This window comes from Lepidochelys kempii, chromosome 2 (genome assembly GCF_965140265.1).
Source record: "Lepidochelys kempii isolate rLepKem1 chromosome 2, rLepKem1.hap2, whole genome shotgun sequence".
Taxonomy (NCBI): Eukaryota; Metazoa; Chordata; order Testudines; family Cheloniidae; genus Lepidochelys; species Lepidochelys kempii.
In genome coordinates, this window is record NC_133257.1 from 202,348,032 (window position 1) to 202,368,320 (window position 20,289).

General features: G+C 44.4%; 1 pseudogene; it reads right to left on the bottom strand.

Moving 5' to 3' along the window:
• Nucleotides 1-10,517: 10,517 nt before the first annotated feature.
• LOC140906165 (small ribosomal subunit protein eS8-like) lies at nt 10,518-18,640 on the bottom strand (annotated as a pseudogene).
• Nucleotides 18,641-20,289: the final 1,649 nt, after the last annotated feature.

The window sequence follows — 20,289 nt, forward strand, 5'->3', positions numbered from 1 at the left end:
AGATGGTTGTACTGTATAATGAGTTAAATTTGGAATTGCGCACCATAAAGCATTACAGGGCCAGGTTCCCTGATGCAGTTGACCTGCTCAGGACTGGGAAGGGTGAAGGCCAAGTGTCTGACCAGCACCTTTATACTCCTCCAGTGCAGGCTGAGGGCTGCCTTAAATTACATGCAGTGAACCGCGGCCTTTTATGGGTCAATCGAGTAACTGGGGTATACTGGGGCATAGGGACGCTCTGATCATGCTGACTCTTGCTTGTGCTGAGGGTAATGAGAAGAGTGACATAGGAGTCACTGTGGGGATTCTCCGACATAGGGAAAATCCAAAGATAGGCAGCTAAATTGGTTGCTTTGGGTTGCCACAGCAATGCAAAGCAAGTGTGATGGGAGCCAGAATCTGTCTCATAGTGCCCCACCATTCCCTCTTTCTTGGTTAGTTCAGTAGCTGAGGTTATTATGCTGTAAATCTCAGTATGCGTGTAAATTTAATCTCTCCTATCATTACAATTTAAGCCTCATCTGGCTCAGTAAGGTGTCAAGCTGTGAAAAGACTGCATCCTGACTGACGACCAGGATCCTCCAGGGAACAGTGTGTTTCCACAATCTATTTCCATTCAAAGGTTTCTCTGCAACAAAGGCTGCTGAGTTTGCTAAACGTGCGGTATGCCTTTTTTTGCTGTGTGGATGGCAGTTCCTAGCATTAGAGGGTGATACTCCTGTGTGGTTCGCACAAGGCCAATCAATGTTGATTTGTTGATTTCTGTTCATTCTCCTAACTCATAGTTCAGACTGGAGAGGGGAAAAGGTTGATGACTCATCTGTTCAGCTCTCCAGTCCCTCTTTTACCCATTCTCTTTACAACTCCTAATATGTTGTAAGGATTTGTTGACACATCTAACACAGCAACAGGACACTGCTTTCCAAAACCAGATTCCTGTAACTCTCCGAATAAGCATTTGTTTTGCCATACCTGCTAGGCATCAATAACTTATTTGGATTTAACAGCTTCTCAGGTGCACAACTGCATCCTCATTACTTTTGTATAGCATTTCCTGGTTGAAAAACCATCATTTTGTTGGTTAAATTATTAACATTGTTTGGGTTAAATGGCAATTAAACACCGACGACAGTTCCATAAGGATAAAATCCAACCAATTTATTTCACTCCATGAGAAAAGAGCATCAGCGTGCTGCTAATGAATGTTCAAATGACTTTTTAAATCACATACAATAATAACATTCATTATAACTTAATTGAAAGCTCACCAAAATGAACGCAGTTAAAGACAGTGATTCAAATTCATTCCTGATGTAATTCCATTGAACTCAGTGGACTGATGGTGAAGATGGACTTGGCATGTTTTCTGTATACATTCTTGGGGCTGTTCTGGGGCATACATGGGGTTAGAGCCGATATGATTTTAAATAATACAGATTGGAGGGCAAGGAGTGGATTTACAGAATTCATAGCAATTTAAAGAATCAGTGTATGCACCCTGTTGGGTCGGTTTCCTAAATGTGTGCTTGCATGGAACAAAGGTTCTGCAGAGCAATGGAATAAACATGAATGGTGATGCGGTTGTTTAGAGGCTGCACATACTTTTGGTACTGGTTTTAGAAGGCTTATTCTTTTTATACTAAGAAGGGCACTGTAGAGAAAGTGATATTTTAAAGGCAAAGAAACTATTGTATTTTTAAAAATAGTGAGGCCTGCTATGCATAACCTTTGAAGGAGTAATTACAATTACATGCAAAACATTGTGGGCCTGATTCGCATTTACCCTAAGTGTGTGGGCATTAGTATAAATGAGAGAGAGAGAGATTGCAGTGCACCGTGTATATCTATTCCACTGTGCAACTGACCACTAGCTAGCGCAGGGTATTTTGGGAAGTTTTTCCAATATCTTGGGGCTAAAATGAGTTGTGCAGGCGTGACTGGGAGATGGGTTCAACTTCCCATAATGCAGTGTTCTCCATCGCATAATTTCATCTTCATGCCATATTTTGAGCCTCTTTTCAAAATCCCCACAAATCCATGCGTCCCTCCTTGCTGTTTGCCATCCATGACAGAAGCATGGAGCCTACACAGCTCTGCACTATTGCCATGAGTGTGGCGAGGATGGGCGCCTGATCCTGAAATATTTGCAGAGCCACAAAGAATAGAACGATTCCTTGGCAAGGTTGCTGTGGGAGATAGACAGAACCAATTCAAAATTGTTGACAGTTTTCATGGAGCAGCTGGAGATGGTGGAGTGCCAGTTCTGGGCCTGAGAAACAAGCACCGACTGGTGGGATCGCATTGCCATGCAGGTTTGGGATGATGAGCAGTGGCTGCAGCAGAATTTTTGAATGCACAAGGTCACATTCCTCGATCTGTGTGCCGAACTCAGCTCAGCCCTCCAGCACAGGGACACCAAAATGAGCCTCACACTGACACTTGAGAAGCAAGTGGCGATTGTACTGTGGAAACTTCCAGTGCCAGATTGCTACTGGTCAATCAGGAATCAATTTGGAGTTGGGAAATCCACTGCAGGTGTTGTTGTGATGCAAATGTGCAGGGCCATTAATTTCCTGCTATACAGGACTGGGCAATGTGAAGAACAGAGTGGATAGTTTTTTTTCAGCAGTTGGTTTCCTGAACTGAAATGGGATGATAGATGGCACACATATGCATATTTTAGTGCCAGACCACCTGGCCACAGAGTACGTCAACAGAAAGCGTTGTTTTTCTATGGTATTACAAGAATTGGTGGATCACTGGGGAAGCTTTATTGACATCAGTGTGGGCTGGTTAGTGAAGGTACATGATGTATGCATCTTTAAGAACACAGGACTGTTTAGAAATCTGCAAGCAGGGACATTCTTTCCCAACCGGCAGATTACCATTGGGAATGTTGAAATGCCAATAGTGATCCTGGGAGACCCAGCCTACCCCCTTGCTCCCATTGCACATGAAGCCATATGCTGGCTACTCAACAGCACCAAGGAGCACTTCGACTACAGCTTCATCAGGTGCAGAATGACAGTTGAATGTGCCTTTGTTTTGAGGGGTTGGTGGCATTATTTGCTTATGAGATTGCATCTCGGTGGGGGAAAAAAAATCCCAATAGTTAATAGATGTTTGCTGTGTCCTGCATAATATCTGTGAAGCAAAGAAGAAAAAGTTTCCACCTTTGTGGAGGGCGGAAGTAGAGTGGCTGTCTGCTGAATTTGACCAGCCAAATACCAGGGCTATAAGAAGAGCTCAGGATGCAGCTCTACGACTCAGGGAAGCTTTGAAAGACTATTTTAATAGTGAGCCAGAGTAGGGCACTCTACCTGGCCTTGCTCTTTTGCAGCCTGGTATGAACCTTATAGTGAGTGCTGTGCGTATGGGAATACAACACTGCCCGTGCGCCTATTAATAGTGACAGTGAATGATGTTATGTGTTCTGTGACAAAGTGAAGTAATAGGACATGCTCAGCACCGACCAGTATATGAGTGACCTAATAAATATGAATTATGTTCCAGAAATATAATTTTATTCTGTAGCAAGGCAAATAAATTAAGGAAAAAGAACTTACGAAGGGGAAAGAGCAGTCATTTCTATTTCAGGTGTATATATATGCCAATGGTATCTTTCACAGGTCAGTATATGTGAAGCTGTTATTTTCTTTAATGTACCCCCAGGTGGAGTGGCAAGGGTAGTGGACAACTCTGATGCCAAGTGGAATGTTGAGGGGAGGCGTAGGGAGGTCCCGATATAGAGTTCTGTGTGGGCTGAAGAGAGAGGCCAGCACAGGATGGTTGAATGTGCAAGTCCATCATAGTCTGCAGAATCTCTGTTTGCTGTGTGTGCAGCAGGAGATGTCTGCACTTCTCATCTGTCTTCCTTTTCTGTGCCTTTCTCCTCTCCATTTTATCCTTGTCCATGCTGTCTGCAAGGGTGATCATCTACTTCCTGCAAATCCATGCTGCATCAGAGAAAGATCACAGGATCTCCTGGAACATGTCATCCGAAGTCCTCTTCTTTCTCCTCCCTATTTGGCTCAAGTGTTCCATGGGTGTGGAGGGGGAGACCCTCATGGCCCCAATACTAGCAGCTGAAGATACAGTGGTATCACTGTGTGTTGTCAGTGTATTCACAACAGAAATAAAAACTTAAACTCATTCCCCTCAATCCCTACAAGTTGTAAGCACTACATTCTCACATCTCCTTGGGACTGATACAGCAAGGAGCCAGTCACGGCACCAGCCATGGTATGTATGGCCTGGTGGGTGGGATCACAGGCATGAGTATATGTGTGTAGGGCAATGGAAGTGAAAATGGGCACCATTTTCTATAGGTGGTGGTGATTTTAGCTGGTACCTCACCCTTGAGAGTAACAGAGCCACCGAGAGCACAGCTACTGCTGGTGTCCCAATGCCACCCCAGCCCGACAGCTAGCCTGTGTTCTGCAATGGTGCCTGCTGAAGTAATCACTGAGTGGCATGGGAAAGTGTCCTACTGAACCAGAAGAAATGAGGTAGCCTTCTCCAGAAATCTTTGGCAGAGGTTTTGTCAGGAAAGTTACATAAAGATCTCTGTGGAGGATTTACGGGACATCATGGTGCACATAAACAAAGTGCTCTGCATGGCCCACTATGTCTCCTCCTTGCTGTTCATGGTGGGGGGCCTGTGACTCTGGTTTCTCTGAAGTGTCCACAGGGCTCTTGGGGGTAGTGGTGAGGGCTTTGCCAAGGATGGCATGCAGCACTTTGCAAAAGCAGCAGGTCTGCGGCTCAACACCGGATCTCTAGCTCCTTGGCTTTCACGTGGCACTGCCACTGGTCCCTCTTGTAGCCTTTCTCCTCCATGCCCCAAGCAAGCTTCTTGTAGATGTCGATGTTTCTACAACTGGAGCGGAGCTGTGCCTGTACATCCCCCTCTTCCCACCGACCCAGGTAATCCAGCACCTCCTGTGTAGTCCAGGAAGGAGCACATCTGCAGTGTGTATCTGGCATGCTCAGCTGGGCTATTGCATTCAACAGTGGAGAGTGCTGCTAGGTGTACTCGCCAAGCCAGGCAAACAGCAAAAGGAATTTCAAAACTTCTCAGAGCTTTAAAGGGCAGGGGCAGCTTCCTGTCTCCTGGGTAGCGAAGTTCACAATGGTGACCAGAGTGGTCAGGCTGGGGCATTGTGGGACAGCTCCTGGAGGCCAGTAACCATCAATGTAAGTAACACAGTATCTATGCTGACACTGTGTTGACCTGACTTCATTGACCATGACTCTATGCCACTCGGGGAGGTGGTGTTATTAAGTCAGCATAGCGGGGCAGTTATGTTGGTGAGAGCAAAATTTAAGTGTAGACACATCCATTGCTATGTCCACATAAACTGCCTTACATCGACCTAATCCTATAGTGTGGACCACACCTAAGGAAAATAATTCTCTTCCCTTCCCACCAGCATGCACCAGGCAGCTGGCAAAGTGGAGCCTGCAGAAAGAGATCCTATGCTACTCTCAACAGTCTGTCATGTGCCCCAAAAACACCAGAGAGAAACTCCCTTTTTAGAACTCCTTAAAAGAAACCTTTCTCGCTGTAAGTCTTAGAAGTGTGTTTATCTTATTTTGTAGCATATATCAGACTCATAAATACCTTGTCCCGACCACCTTCATTCTCTCATCCCCTCTTCTGCTGTTTCTGGAATACCTGCTCCACTTAAAATCACCACTAGTCACGGTGTCTTTATCTCTCATCTCCCTTCAGGTCTTTGCACTGACTGAAGTCACTCTCCCATCCTACGCTGCCTCCTCCCCTCACCCCCCAAGTATTCTCTGTCAGGCTTTCGACTCCCCTTTCTCTCCATGAAGCTGTTATTTGCTGTGCCCTGGATGACCCCATTTGCTTTTCTGCTCCCAATCCTACACCCTATTCTTTGGCAAATCTGGTGTGATGGAGAAGCAAAACAGCAGACTACAACTCCCAATTCCCAGACTACAACTCCCCCATCAGCCACATCCCCTTCCTCCTGGCTGAGCAAGGACTACGTTTCCCATCAGCCCCCTCCCCTTTGCACTTCCCTTTCCCCTGGTCAGGTAAGAAGAAAGGTCCTGAGCCAGGAAGTGGCTGGGCTCTGTTTGGGGCGTGGAGCCACATGGCAGCAGGGAGCTGAAGAGAAGCTCCAAGAACTGTGGCTACTGCTGCATGTGCAACAGACTGTGACTACTGGACATCACAGCTGGGTGCAGGTGTGTGTGAGTTTAAGGGGGAGCAGCAGCGGCTGGACAAGAAGCCTGTGCAAAGGGGCCCCAGTGAGATACACTCACTGAGCCTGGCTTGGAAATGCTTATTTGCTGGGATTAGAGACTGGGCTGGTGAGAACACCCCAGGCACTTGGCCTGAAGTGCACTGGCTCTCGATTGGACTTCCCTAGGACCCAAACAAGAACTGCTGTTGCTCACTTTAAACTGTAACTGTTCAAATCTCTGCCCTAGGGTATTTGCAACCTTCCCCTCAGCCCTAGTAAAAATCTTTCCCTTAGCCATTTGTCTGAGGTATGTTTACCCAGCCCGCAGCATAGAATCCTAGAATATCAGGGTTGGAAGGGACCTCAGGAGATCATCTAGTCCAACCCCCTGCTTAAAGCAGGACCAATCCCCAATTTTTGCCCCAGATTTCTAAATGGCCCCCTCAAGGATTGAACTCACAACCCTGGGTTTAGCAGGCCAGTGCTCAAACCACTGCTCAAACCACTGAGCTATCCCTCCCCCCAAGGCAGTGAGCCTTGAGCCCGGATCAAGATACTCAGGCTTGCAGGGCTCATGGTACAGTGCTAAAAATAACCATGTAGATGCTGCAGCTTGGGCTGGAGCTCAGGCTCTGAACTGCATCCCCCTTCCTAAGCTTCAACTATTTGTAGTCCCATAGTTGAAGCCCAAGTTGGTCGACCTGGGCTTGGAGGCTCGCTTTCACTGGCTGTGTGGACATACTCTGAGTGGTTATTGAGACACACCAGGGCCAGTGCTTATAAGGCTAGCTGCCATGATGCAGTACACTGGGCATGCACCTGGCACCCTATGGATTTGGGGTACCAAGTAGCACCAATAATTACACTGGCCTTGACATTGACAGTTCCTTAGGGCTTGGCTACACTTGTGAGTTACAGCGCAATAAAGAAGCCCTGTCCACACTGGCAAGGCTCATAGAGTGCTCTGACTCCGCAGCTACTGCGCTGCTGGTACTCCACCTCAGCGAGTGGAATAACGCTTGCTGCGCCCTCGCTGGAGCACCGCGGCACCAGTGTGAACAAGGTGTTGCTTTACTGTGCTCTGATCAGCCTCCGGAAACATCCCATAATCCCCTTAAGTCAAGTGGCCACTCTTCTTATTGTTTTTAACTCGCTCTAGGAATGCGGATATGCCCTTTGAAAGCTTCGTTTCTGGCAGCCGGCTGTGTATATGCTCCAAGACAAAGCAACCATTACTGTGGAATGCTGTGTGTGAGAGAGAGAGAGGCGGGGGGGAGGGGAGTCTGCTGCTATCTGAATTTACAAGACAGCATGCTGACATGCTCTCAGCCCCCACAAACCCACTCTCTCTCCCCCCACATACACACAACACACTCCCTGTCACACTCCACCCCCACCCCAATTTGAAAAGCACGTTGCAGCCACTTGCATGCTGGGATAGCTACCACAATGAACTGCTCTCTGTGGCCGTTGCAAGAGTTGCTAATGTGGCCATGCCAGTGCGCTTGCAGCTGTCAGTGTGGACAGATTGCAGCGCTTTCCCTACTGTGCTCTCCGAAGGCTGGTTTAACTCAAAGCGCTCTACATCTGCAAGTGTAGTCATGCCCTTAGTGTGCTTTTTCACCCTTAGCTTCCACTTTTGGTCACATTCATTCTCTGGCCCTTGTCTTTGCTAAGCACTGGTCTCTCTGGTTTCTCATTCACAGAGTTCTCTCTTTCCTATCAACACCTTATTTCCTTCAATATTGCTCATTCTCTCCCTTACACCTGGCCATTCTCTCACTTCTCCAGTCTGTCAATATCTCTGCAGCAGTTTGCTTTATTGGGAGCTTTCCAGCAGGATATATTATTGCATTTGAACTGTAGGATGGACTCTATCTAATGAGGAATAATTCCCCTACCCCTCTGCCTTTTCTAGTCTCACAGTACACCTACAGCAGTAAACTTGACACACATCCAGTGTCCATATCAGAAATGATCAAAGCCATCATCATCTTTCTCTAATGACAAGGCAGAGTATTTACAAGTTCACCGCTGATCTTTATGTAAGTGGCCACACTCTTGACAGTTTTCCTCTCATTAAATAGCTTTCACAAGCTAGCGGTTGTCAGAATAAGTAGGACTATTTGCTGGCACCATTTGTCGAATGTCTTATTTTAGAGCACCAGTACAGCTATTCATAGTACCCGTGGCAGCTGCTTGTGCTGAACTGAAAACTGCACCTTTGGAGTTGAGGGGGGTAAGGGGGAGGGACCTGCTCCTGCAGTTCTGTAACAGTTGGAACTGAGCCCAGGATGAGCAATCTTACAACCCACTCTCCCATCCCTGGTGGAGATCCTGTGCATGGGTCACGGAGGAGGAGAATGTGTTTGGGAGGGAAATAGGGCATTATGGGGCTAGGCTTAGAGTTCCCTAGACTTTTAATTTACTTGTAATCAGTAATTGTGGAGGAAAAGACCTTGTTGATTACAACTTTGCTGAGTTGTTCAACCATCTTACAGTGAGATAAGGACTTTTGGTCATGGATGCCTTTGAAGTTGTACCATGTTCAACTATTGTACATATAAACTAACTTTTTCTGTTCAAGAGATTGTTGGCCAATATATAAAAATCACACTTGGAATTACAAAGTAAGACTTCATTGCTCTTGGTTAAGGATCTCAACAGTGGCAGAGAGAACCTGATTCTGATCTTGCACTGATATAAATCAGGCTTAAGTCCATTGAAATCCATGGCATTCTACTGGTGTAAAATCAGTCTGTGGGATCAGAATCTGTCTCTGGAGTAGCAGGTGAGAGACCACACTTATTTGCTCGTAAGACAGAATTGCTATTGCATTGAGATGAGCTGGATAGTTGGCTAGACTGGAAGACAATGGAGTAACGATTCATTCTCAAATTGAATGAGGTCCTTGTTTTTTCTTGAATTTTAATGTGTATTGTTGTTCTGTATTATCAGTAAAACAACCATGTCTTTGTAATTCCAATAAATAATGGAAATTGATTAATGTAGGGCTCTCAAGGGTGAAGGGAAGACATGCTGATATTAATGCTTTACATGGTTTTGAATGTTGCGTCCTACGTACCTGACTCTGAACTCACTGACATTTATTTTAAATCTGAAACAACTCCATTGACTTCAGTGTAAAAGCACTGTAAGATCAGGACTGTCCTATTTTTCTGGGGTTCACCTCATATTGCAGATATTTATGAACATTTATAAGTTTTAGGTTACCCTCCCCGAAAGCATAATCTTACTGTATACTTATACTACACAAATACAATTATTAACACTGGCTTATTCCATATTATTTTCCAAAATATACAATGTGGAGGAAGGGAAAATGCTATACCTGCAAAAATGAGCAGTAGCTAAAATACGGTTTCAGAATTATATAGCCACTGAAGGCTTTTCGAGCATAAGCTAACATTCTTAAGTGGTGGGAAGCTTTCACTTTTCAATGCACTTGAAGGAAAGTTTGTTGCTACCTACTGCTTAAGTGTTCTGTCGTGTCTCTTGGCTTAATCATGAGTGAAAACTGCACCACTCCTGCTTCTCATTGTGCACGATGGATTCTTTTGAGACAGAGCTACCTGGCACGTAGTACTACAAAAAAGCCATTATTGCCCAACTGACTTTGTAAAAGCAATAAAAAAAAATGAAGTCACGACTTGAAAATTCAGGTTCAATACTGATAAGATAACGGTAATGAATGTTAGAGCAGAGTCTATTTATAGACATTGTATGTCAGGGGCATAATGCATTGAACAGTAGAGGAAATCCTTGCACTGTTACCATGCACACAGTGACAGCTCTATATAGCTTAGCCACTCCACTAGGTAGTTTTTTCTTTGCTTTTTAAATTTTTTAGTGACTCTAGTGGTTGTGAAAGATGGTAGAATGACAGCTCTTGAGGCAGGCATCCTGTAGTTATCCACTGAATAGGGGAAAGCATATAATGGCAGTGCAAGCGTCCCTCTGCTCCTTTGTCCGTGTATGTCAGTCTCAGCCTGGAGGAGACTACCCGCTTGGTGGAGCTCTGTGAAAATCCCAGAATCCAGAGCCCACCTAAAATTTGGATAGATTTGGGTTCTATTCCTTACTCTAAACTCAGTGCAGGAAAGAGCACCCAAGTAGGTGGCTCTGTCACATGGCCCTTTCCAGTATCTCTGCTGTCTCCTTTTTTCTAAAGCCCAGTGACCCTCAGTGTAACTTTAATGTCTTCAGATATCCCCAATCCTTGTTCTGTTTTTAACAAGACCCTAGGTTTTGTATTCATTCTTTCAGTTGTGTATAGTACATTTATTTGCCTTTCCTGACCTTGATCTTCCTCAGGTAGAATTCCAGTTACTTGCCTTCTGGAATAGAGCTGTCTGCTCAGCCACACTCTGCAGGTCTGAAGGTGACGCAAGCAACCAGCTTTCCCTGCTGGAATTGCTCCTCCAGGATGCTGCTTATCTTGGCATTCTTCCACTGATCATATTTCTTCTGGATCTTCTTTGAATGCTTCTTGTTTAAGATTTCCTCCTCTTCAGGAGTCAGGAGTGTAGTGCCTTTCTTGCATCCGAGGAGTAAGGCGTGTGTAGTGGGTTTCAAGCCACTGTCGGTATGGGGTGCTCTCAGTGAGAATGATGCAGTCTACACCAGCTCATTGTTGCAAGCATTGTAGACCACCTCAATGAATCTAGGTCTTGCAGATGCAGCACTTACATCCCCAAGAGAAGTTGCCAAAGTCCAACTGCAAAGCATGATATTTCTTGTTACCACCATGAACCCTCCTTGTGTGAATTGGGTGCGGGCCAATCTTGGCGTTGGCAGGAGGTTGCCTTATCTCATACTTCCTCTTCTTGAGGCAGGGCTTTCTTTTGCCCCCAGTGTTGGGATGGTTGTGCCAGATGTCCCTAGAGATACCTGTCCCCAGAAGTTTTTCTGAGTCCAGATGCCTCCCATGTTTTCATGTGGTAACCGGTTCCCTCCCTCTTGCTTCCCTGGGGCCACTGATTATGTTCTTTTTCCACCCCGCTTCCTGCATCCTAACAAGTTAATTGAGGACTAATAGGCAGTCAAAGCATGAAAAAATACTTGTTAACTGTGCCAGCCACAAGCTCTAATGAGCAATTAATTCAGATGTCCCATATTCCCTGTAGTGTAAACTATGAAACACCCCCCAAGTCACACAAGGGTGGGATTATGGGGCTGCTTCTTTCCTTTCATTTCTTCACTGGAGCAGTAGGCATTTCCTAGCTAAACAGCTGTGGATTATGGGGTAAGTGTGCCACTGACACGTGGAAGACAGTGACCAGTGTGGCATTAGAATTGTTCCCTCCTTATGCTGCCTTTCTGCTCCAGAAGACCGTTTGGGGACTTGGGGAAGCAGGAGCCAATACTAGGCATTGCTTCTCTTTCCTCAAAGACTCTCCTGAGGGGCAAGCCAACTTCCTATGTCCCTTAAAGATATTAGCAGGTTCAGAGGGGATTTGCTACCTGCAGAAATGCTGCTCGAGAGGGGGGAAGATCTCCAGAGCTCACCCAAAAATCTTAAGGTCTATATGATCTATGGGAGATTTCTAGGAGGTTTGAGATTTTAGTGGTAGCCGTGTTAGTCTGTATCAGCAAAACCAACGAGGAGTCCTTGTGGCACCTTGGAGACTAACAAATTTATTTGGGCATAACCTTTGGTGGGCTAGAACCCACTTCATCAGATGTATGAAGTAAAAGACACAGGAGCAGGTATAAATACAAGGAAGGAAGGTTGCTTTACCAAGTGTTAGGTCAGTCTAACGAGATAAATAAATTAACAGCAAGATACTAGTTTTATCTTAGACCATGACTCCTGTATTATCTACAGCACTTGAGTCAATTGTAAAACAAAAAGGAAAATTTTAAAGAAAGAATAAAGATTCAAATAAAAGCCAGTATGAGAAATAGGAACAAATAGTTACATTTAAAACACCATAAAACTCTTTCTAGAGACTAAATTTAACTAACAAGGCATTCCCCTTCTCCTACAACTGGAGTTTTCAACCTTTTTCTTTCTGAGGCCCCCGCAACATGCTATTAAAAACTCCACGGCCCACTTGTGCCACAACAACTGGTTTTCTGCATATAAAAACCAGGGCTGGCGTTAGGGGGTAGCGAGCAGGGCAATTTTCTGGGGCCACAGGCCATAGGGCTTCCACGAAGCTACATTGCTCAGGCTTTGGTTTCAGCCCCGGGTGATGGGGCTTAGGTCCCTGAGCTTCAGCCCTCTGCAGTTGGGCTTCAGCTTTCTGCCCTGGGCCCCAGCAAATCTACTGCTGGCCCTGCTTGGTGGCCACCCTGAAACCTGCTTGGCTGCCCCACATGGGGCCTCAGGCTCCTGACTGAGAACCACTGTCCTACAAGATAACTTAGCCCAACTTCTTTCCCCATCATTTTCAAGCAATTTGGCAGAGACCCCTTCTCATAAGATCATGTCTACTGCCCGCTTGTCCTTGGAGATTGAAAGAATGCCAGGCTATCTTTCTGCACACCCAAATATACCAGAGCACACCTTTGATGTTCACCTCAAGATAGAGTCCCTTCTCCCTCTCTCTCTTCCCCTCCCCCACTGTTTACCTTGTTTTGTTAGCTTCCTTCTCAAGTCTCTGCCAGCTGTTCATTAACATTTGACTTAGAATCCTAATAGACTTCTATTGTATGACATACAATACACAATGGTCCACCATGGAGCTAAGTGTCTCCCACCTCCCTGCTCTGTAATCTGACTCCAAAACGGATTACAGAGCTTTGAGAAGTTGGTCTCAAGACACGGTTCCTTTGAGTGACTTCTTTTAACTACAAAACCCTAGAGAACATAATTTGTTGTATCTATACATAACTCCTCACAGATTTTCTGTACATACATCTCACAATAGTTATGATGACTAGTGTGACACAGACTTTCATTAGAGACCTCACACAATATTCTTTTAGTGAACCCAGGGGATCCCTGTACCCCTATGACAGGGGTTCTTGGGTCACAGGTGCCAATTAATCTCAATTTTTGTTGGGTATGTGGTGTGGACACATTCACTAGTAACTGGACTCTTTCTAGTGAGCTGTAGCTTATGAAAGCTTATGCTCAAATAAATTTGTTAGTCTCTAAGGTGCCACACGTCCTCCTTTTCCTTTTGGGAGGAGAAGCTGATTCAGTTTAACTTTCTTCAGCGGCAAGAGCTAGAGTTAGTCCAGTCGGGGACTCTTGGTGGCAGATGCCCAGTTGGTCTAAATTGCCATAGCTCCATTTCTCTTTCCATGATTTACCCTCTATTGTTTCCAGACCACTTGCATCTTTATAGATGTTCTTTAGATAAGGAGACAGACATAACCTGTTTTCTGTTTCTACTCGGCAGAGTTAATGCTTGTAACATTTTCTTTTATTACTATGGTGGTGTGAATTATTTTTACAATGTCAGACCTTTTATTATGTATACTGTGAGAAAATAGGACATGTAACAACAGGTCAGTGTGTCAAATTACATGGAATTCAGCGGTGATCAGGGTTGCCGTTGCTGCAATACAACAGGGATGGTGAAAAGGAGAAAAGCCCCAATTCAGCTCCACAGGAGCTATTTTCCAACGGCAATTGTCAATAAAGTATGAACAGGACACTGTAGATTAACAACCCCTTTAAGCCATAGGTGATGGGTGGGTCTCCCTCTTTTCTGAGCCAAAACCTCAGATGCAAACAGCAGCTAATTTCAGAGAGAGGGAGGAGGTTTCAGCAACTGGAACCATTTATTGCAAATGTTTCAGCACACTAGATGCAGAATTTTGATGCTTAACGAGCCCCAAATTTTGGGTATTTGGAATCTGGCTCTGAATTCAGATTCAGTAGCTTTAGCCCATACCCCACTCCTCCCTCTGACCAGCCAGGAATCTTTTCTATTGGAACAAGAGCACGTTGTTCTGAATCAGTGTTTTTTTTCACATGTCGAGATTACTTAGTTGTTTTATCTAGCTAGGTACAGATAACTACCCCAGTTTGCGTTTGTAAGTTTGTTCCTAGGTGGCCTTGAGTCCAGGAACTACCTAGGAACAAACTTAGGCTTGATCTACACTAAAAAGTTAGGTTGACCCAGCGATGTTGCTCAGAGGTGTGAAAAATCCACACCGCTGAGTGACATAGTTAAAATGACCTAAGTCCCCATGTAGACAGCACTAGGTCGACCTTGCTACTGCTTCTGGTAGAGGTGGAATACCTATGACAGTGGGAGAACCCCTTTTGTCAGTGTAGGTAGTGTCTACACTGATGCACTACAGCAGAACAGATGCAGCATTTCAAGCGTAGACAAAACCTTACAAATGCTAACTGGGCTAGCTGTCTATACCTAACTAGATACAACATTAATTCCTGTAAGACTCACTGGAAGTGTTAGACAGCAGGCTTAATCTCAATTAGCCACTGATGGCTACCTATTTAGGGCATTTGATGGAAGGCAAATCCAAAGGTAGAAGAAACAATCATAGGAAATCAGGCAATTATGTCTCCTGAGGAAGGTTTAGTCTTAATGGGCAAATAGAACTTCCTGGTATATCCATTAAGGATGAATGGCATTTTGGTTCAACAAGTGACATCTCTATTTCAGTATCAACTGTTTCAGGTCCCTCAGGGGAGGAGTGGTAGTGATGTGTTATATCTGACAGACCTCTGATACCTGTGCAACAACCCCTGTGAAATGAAGGTTATGGTTTCAGTTCAGTTCCCAATGGACAACCGGTCTACACCACAAAGAAGCACGGTTAGCATTATTTGACAGACTCTGAGGAGAGGCCAAGGGCTGAATAGATTGAACTATGCTCCAACCTTTAAAGGTGATCCTTTCAGGTGAGACACTTTGGCAGGGTAGCATGAAGCTAGCTATCTTTGTTATACCAATAAAATAAAAACCAGCAGGATCTTATTAAAGGGAATAAGGCAAAATGCCACATTTATTGTGAATACAGAAGGAATCATAGTAAGCAAGAATCAAGTAAGTTATAGCTATAACATTCCATTCAATTTCATATTTATTCACACATTCATTCATACACACGCACAGGTTCTGCAAGGTTGTTATCTTAGTTACCAGCCTTAGAGTTGCTCCTGCCAAGCCACTGGCCAGGTGGCCTGGACACAAGGAGGGAGCAGGGCCTTGTCAGATGCACATCTGATGCTCCTGGAAGTTGGTTTGCAGAATCAGACCCCAAAGTTCTCAGTTTCTGGAGTCCATTTTTATAGGAATTTATTCCTATGCCAGTCTATGGGAATTGCTTCATCATGCTGTTGCTTAATCAAACAGCAGATGGCACATTCCTGACTGCTCCGTGCTGCCAGATGTTATCTTGTTCTTTGGTTCTCCCATCCTTGAGGCTGTTGGGTGGATTCCAGTCTGCCCTCCGGGGGTCCTCTGGTTGTTTCTACTTGACACCTTCTTTGGCCTATGGAGACTGGATTCTTAGGCTGGCACCTCCCTGATCATTCATTTATTATCCACACCAAGCATCCATCCACATACATCCTCTATCTCTATTTTAATCACAATTGTTAACAAAGCAAGATGAATACAACAAAAGGGCGGGAAGTCTCTGTGTGAGTAGTTGTTGTTACAAAGAATTGCTTTGAGAACAGACTCTGTCTTAGGATGTACTAACACAATTAGCAGCTTGCAAGTTTCACACAGAGAGGGAGAGAAACAGTAAAAACAAGAGACCAAAAACCAAGGGACCTCTTAGTTTAAATTCCAGGGTATTACTAATTATGGGGAATCAAACTCATCTGTGATTTTAATATAGAACTTCTTTAATATGATCCAACATCTTTGCCATTGTGTGTGTTCTGTACCTGAGTGGAGGACCTATTTCTTAAAGGCTGTCAGTCCAGCTCCTTTCACAAGAACTGATTCAGACACTGATAATAAATAACATATGTTTAATGTTTTAATATAGATTGAGCTGATCCTATGATCTACAGTATGTTTGAAGTGGTGTTTGAAGGGGACTCCGTTGCTTGCTTCTTAAAGGTGGTTACAGTACATGTGGAAGGTCTACCTCTCTTTCTGTAATTTTGTGGAGGAAGTCTGTGATCATAAGAGAACAGCTATTGGGTAACTATGGCTTCTAGCAGAGTGATAAACAAACCAAAGATAGATTTTCATTCAACTAAAATACTGTCGGCTAAAATTTTTTTTAATTGATTATTCAATGCAGTCTGTTTTTTCTGTCATCTTCTAAGCCTGCCCAGGAAGGAGAAAATTGTAAAAGCAGCTGAGAAAAGCACAGCCTCTGTGAAGGCAGAGGCAAAGGTAGAAATGGCTGAGCAAAGCACGGTTCCAAGTGAATCCATTCACGATTCCTTTGAGAGATTCAATGTGAGAGACAGAGCAGCAATGCCTGCTGTGCTTTATTCAGGCATTCTTACCCCCTTATGCCAAGACATTTTATTGAGATTAATGGGCTGGTGTTTGAAATTGCAAATGACCGGACTGACCCCATACATGTTAAAGCAAAGCTAGATTTACAATGAATTCAAAGACCATTGGATTCACAAATTGATTGACTACATAGTACTTGCATAGTGAGTATTTTTGTACTGCATTCACAAGTCCATAGTTAAGAAAAGCAGCAGTGTAATATTACACCCACAAAAAATACCTTAATGGAACATTATTAAAGTTGCAAAGTCAAACACTCAAGTTAGGAAATGCCAGATTTAAGGCTGCCTGTGTAACCTGTATTTGGCCGTTCTGTGTGTATGCATTATGCTACAGTCTTTAATTACATGATCACATATGATTTTACCACAGGACTCCTGCCTCATCAGTGCACAGGATGGACCTGCTCTGGGGATGGCCTTCTAACTCCCTAGACTTGTGTGCCTGAGTTGCAGTGTCTACACAACTACTTTAGCACACTGCTAGTGCCAGTCTGTGTACCCGAGCTGGGAGACTCACTCCCAGCTGCGGTGTAGACATACCCAAAGTCTATTACAGCTGCCAGCTGGAGGGTCTCGGGGCTGATCTAAAGCCCATTAAAGTCAATGGTAGTCTATTTGATTACAATCAGTTTGGGCTCAAACTCATCATCCTTTAGATTAAGTGGTAGAGGCTCTTGCTTCTAGTGCTGAGGGTTCCCATTTCAAACCCTGCTTTTGGCCCAAGCAGGGGTCAATTACACCAGTTCTCCATGGCCCCAACAGCGGTCCACAGGCTACAGTTTGGGCTCCTCTGTTTTAGAGTTTAGGCTATGTATGTCTGAAAGGAAACTCCGGTGCCCAGTGATTCTCTACTGTCTACTCACCAACACCTGTCTTCAAGTCAGTGATGATATGCAAAGTCCCCATAAGCCTGTGTTTTCAACCTCAAATCTCTCATTTGTTAGCATACAGGGGAGTGAGGGAGGGGTTCTCAAATGACTTCATTAAGACATTCTACATCAAGGAGTGAGACAACCACTTTCACTGGGAATGTTGCTTCCTGAATAATACTCACAATTTCCCCCAGTATCTAACTTGTTTGACAAAGGTCTCCAATGGGATCTCTGCTCTAGGACATCTTTCAAAATTACCTGTCATTTGGAGCACTCTGGTGCATTTCAAAGCATGGGGAGAAGTGCTCTTCAGAAATATTTTTATATGTATGATGGGAAAGTAATATCGGGGAGGGAAGACTTAGCAGTGTCCAACATGGGCATGAACACAGAAAGAAGCTGGGTAACTGCCCACTGTAGTACATTGCTGTATCGAGGTAAGCCCTAGATACACATATTAAATGGGGCAATATATATTTTTTCTATCATGCTACTGGATAACGTTTTGTTTTTAAAACAATATGATGAATATGTTGTTATGGAACCTATTGCCTAGCCTGTCACTTGTAGGTAATCAGACTCTGTGGGTGGGGAAGTGATTGATGATGTGATGAAATAATGAATCATTAGTGCTGATGAAAAGTGCTAGACTGACAGCCTAGAAAATGAAATTATTTATCTGCAGCAAGGGCAGAAGTGTGAATGGCCTGCATTCTGCTGTGTGGATGTGGCTTAGATCTGTTTTATTCCGCAGGGTCTCATTCCATCCTTGGCTTCTCCGCTGAGGATGGAAGTGTGGTAATAGCTTTTTCTGAAACAAACCTGTCTGCTAGGAAATGGTCTGAGACAACCAACTCCTTTTCTACAGGCTCTGAGAAGCTGAACTCAAGCAATCTGGGGCCATAGACATATCCTCACAAGAGGGCATCATTTGGCCCTGTATCACACCATGGTCATATGTTATGGCTTTACACTTCCTTGGGGTGGCAAAAGGAGTCTCCTCTAAGGGCATGCTGGGCTTCCCCCCTCACCAGTTCACCACTCATTATCTTTAGATGGGTTGGGTGCTTTCCAGAGGACTCACCCTCATTCGTCCAAGCACAGGACTCAGGAGCCATGGTGGCAGCAAGGGCCTTTCTTCCCAGAGTTCTCTGCTCAGATGGTGTTGGTCAGAGCCCTTAGAGCAGTGAATCTGAGTTAACACTCCAGTAAGATGAATGGTGCCATTACCATTCTCAGAGATATTGTTTCAGGCTATCTGCAGACTCAGGCAAATATTGCTGCACCAGTTCACATTTTCAAGCTTGTCTTTTCAACCAGGAGGACTAGAAACATACTTTTGTAAAAGGCAGGCTGAAATTCTGATGTAGTCATTATGAGCAGCTAACAGTATGGATTTGTACAGTTTATGCCCTAATCCGGCCCTGGGCTCTGCTAGTTAGTAGTGCTGGGGAGAGCAAACCCAAAGGATGGTGCAGCTTGTGCATTCCTCCTGCGTATTGAAGGGCCAGAAGGTGGAACTGTGTGAGTTTACCCTGGGATCATGCAGCTCTGGACCTCTCTGTTCAAAGGCATGGCAATCTAGCCTTACATAGTAGGCAATGAAAAAGCTGGTAAAGTTGGGGGATTTTAAATGGAGCCTGGCCAGGAAAAGAGATGCAAACACTAACTGAAAGAACAAAAAACAAAACAACATAGGAAGAGGGAGGAGAGGACAAATGAAGATACAAAACCGTACACCACAACAACAACAACAACAAAAAGAGAGCAGGAAAGAGAAGCAGTAAGAACTACATTTACTCAGTGCATTAAAGAGCCAGATTGGGGTAGGTAAAGCAGTCATTACTGAGTATAAAGAAAAGGAGGACTTGTGGCACCTTAGAGACTAACCAATTTGTTTGAGCATAAGCTTTCGTGAGCTACAGCTCACTTCATCGGATGCATAAAAGTGAGCTGTAGCTCACGAAAGCTTATGCTCAAACAAATTGGTTAGTCTCTAAGGTGCCACAAGTACTCCTTTTCTTTTTGCGAATACAGACTAACACAGCTGCTACTCTGATTACTGAGTATGGTGAGTTCCTCTCCTAAATCATGCCATACTGTGGATGCAGTCATAATGCTAGATATCCAGCCCCAATGAGAGGCTGCAAGGAGAAAATGAGGTGCGCTATCTGAGTACTTAATGACTCTGGTACAGAACCCTCTGGAGAAAACACAAGTAGGGAGTGCTTTATGAGAAAATGCCAACACCACAGTGCTACTAATTATTCTTAGCACCTTCTTAGTTTCTTGGAAAGGAGGCAATGATATCTGATATTTACAGCTCCTACCACAGGCTTTTTGTATCTCTGACAGGAAAATTTATGAACCTGCCATATTTCATGTGTCTTATAGATTGTAGATTCTGGATCAGATGCTGGGGAGAAAGGAGGATGCAGCCTTGAACACCGTTGTCAAGCTGGTGGTGAGTAGAGCTCCTTGACCACATTACTCTCCTGTGGCTCTGTATCACTTGACAATGTATGTATCTCATGAGTTGCATAAGATATCAAAACCACCCCGTTGGACCAGCAGTGGGAGGGTGCTGGGGACTAGAAGCACACAAGATAACAAGCTATACTAGAAATGCTATTTTTTTCAATGTTATTCTTTGCTGATAATTTAATAAAAAGTGACCTGTTCTGTGACTATTGATAACAGGAGTACATCTTACACAACTGTAACTTTGAAACTAGATTGCTTGGCAATATTGCTTTCCCTCTGAATG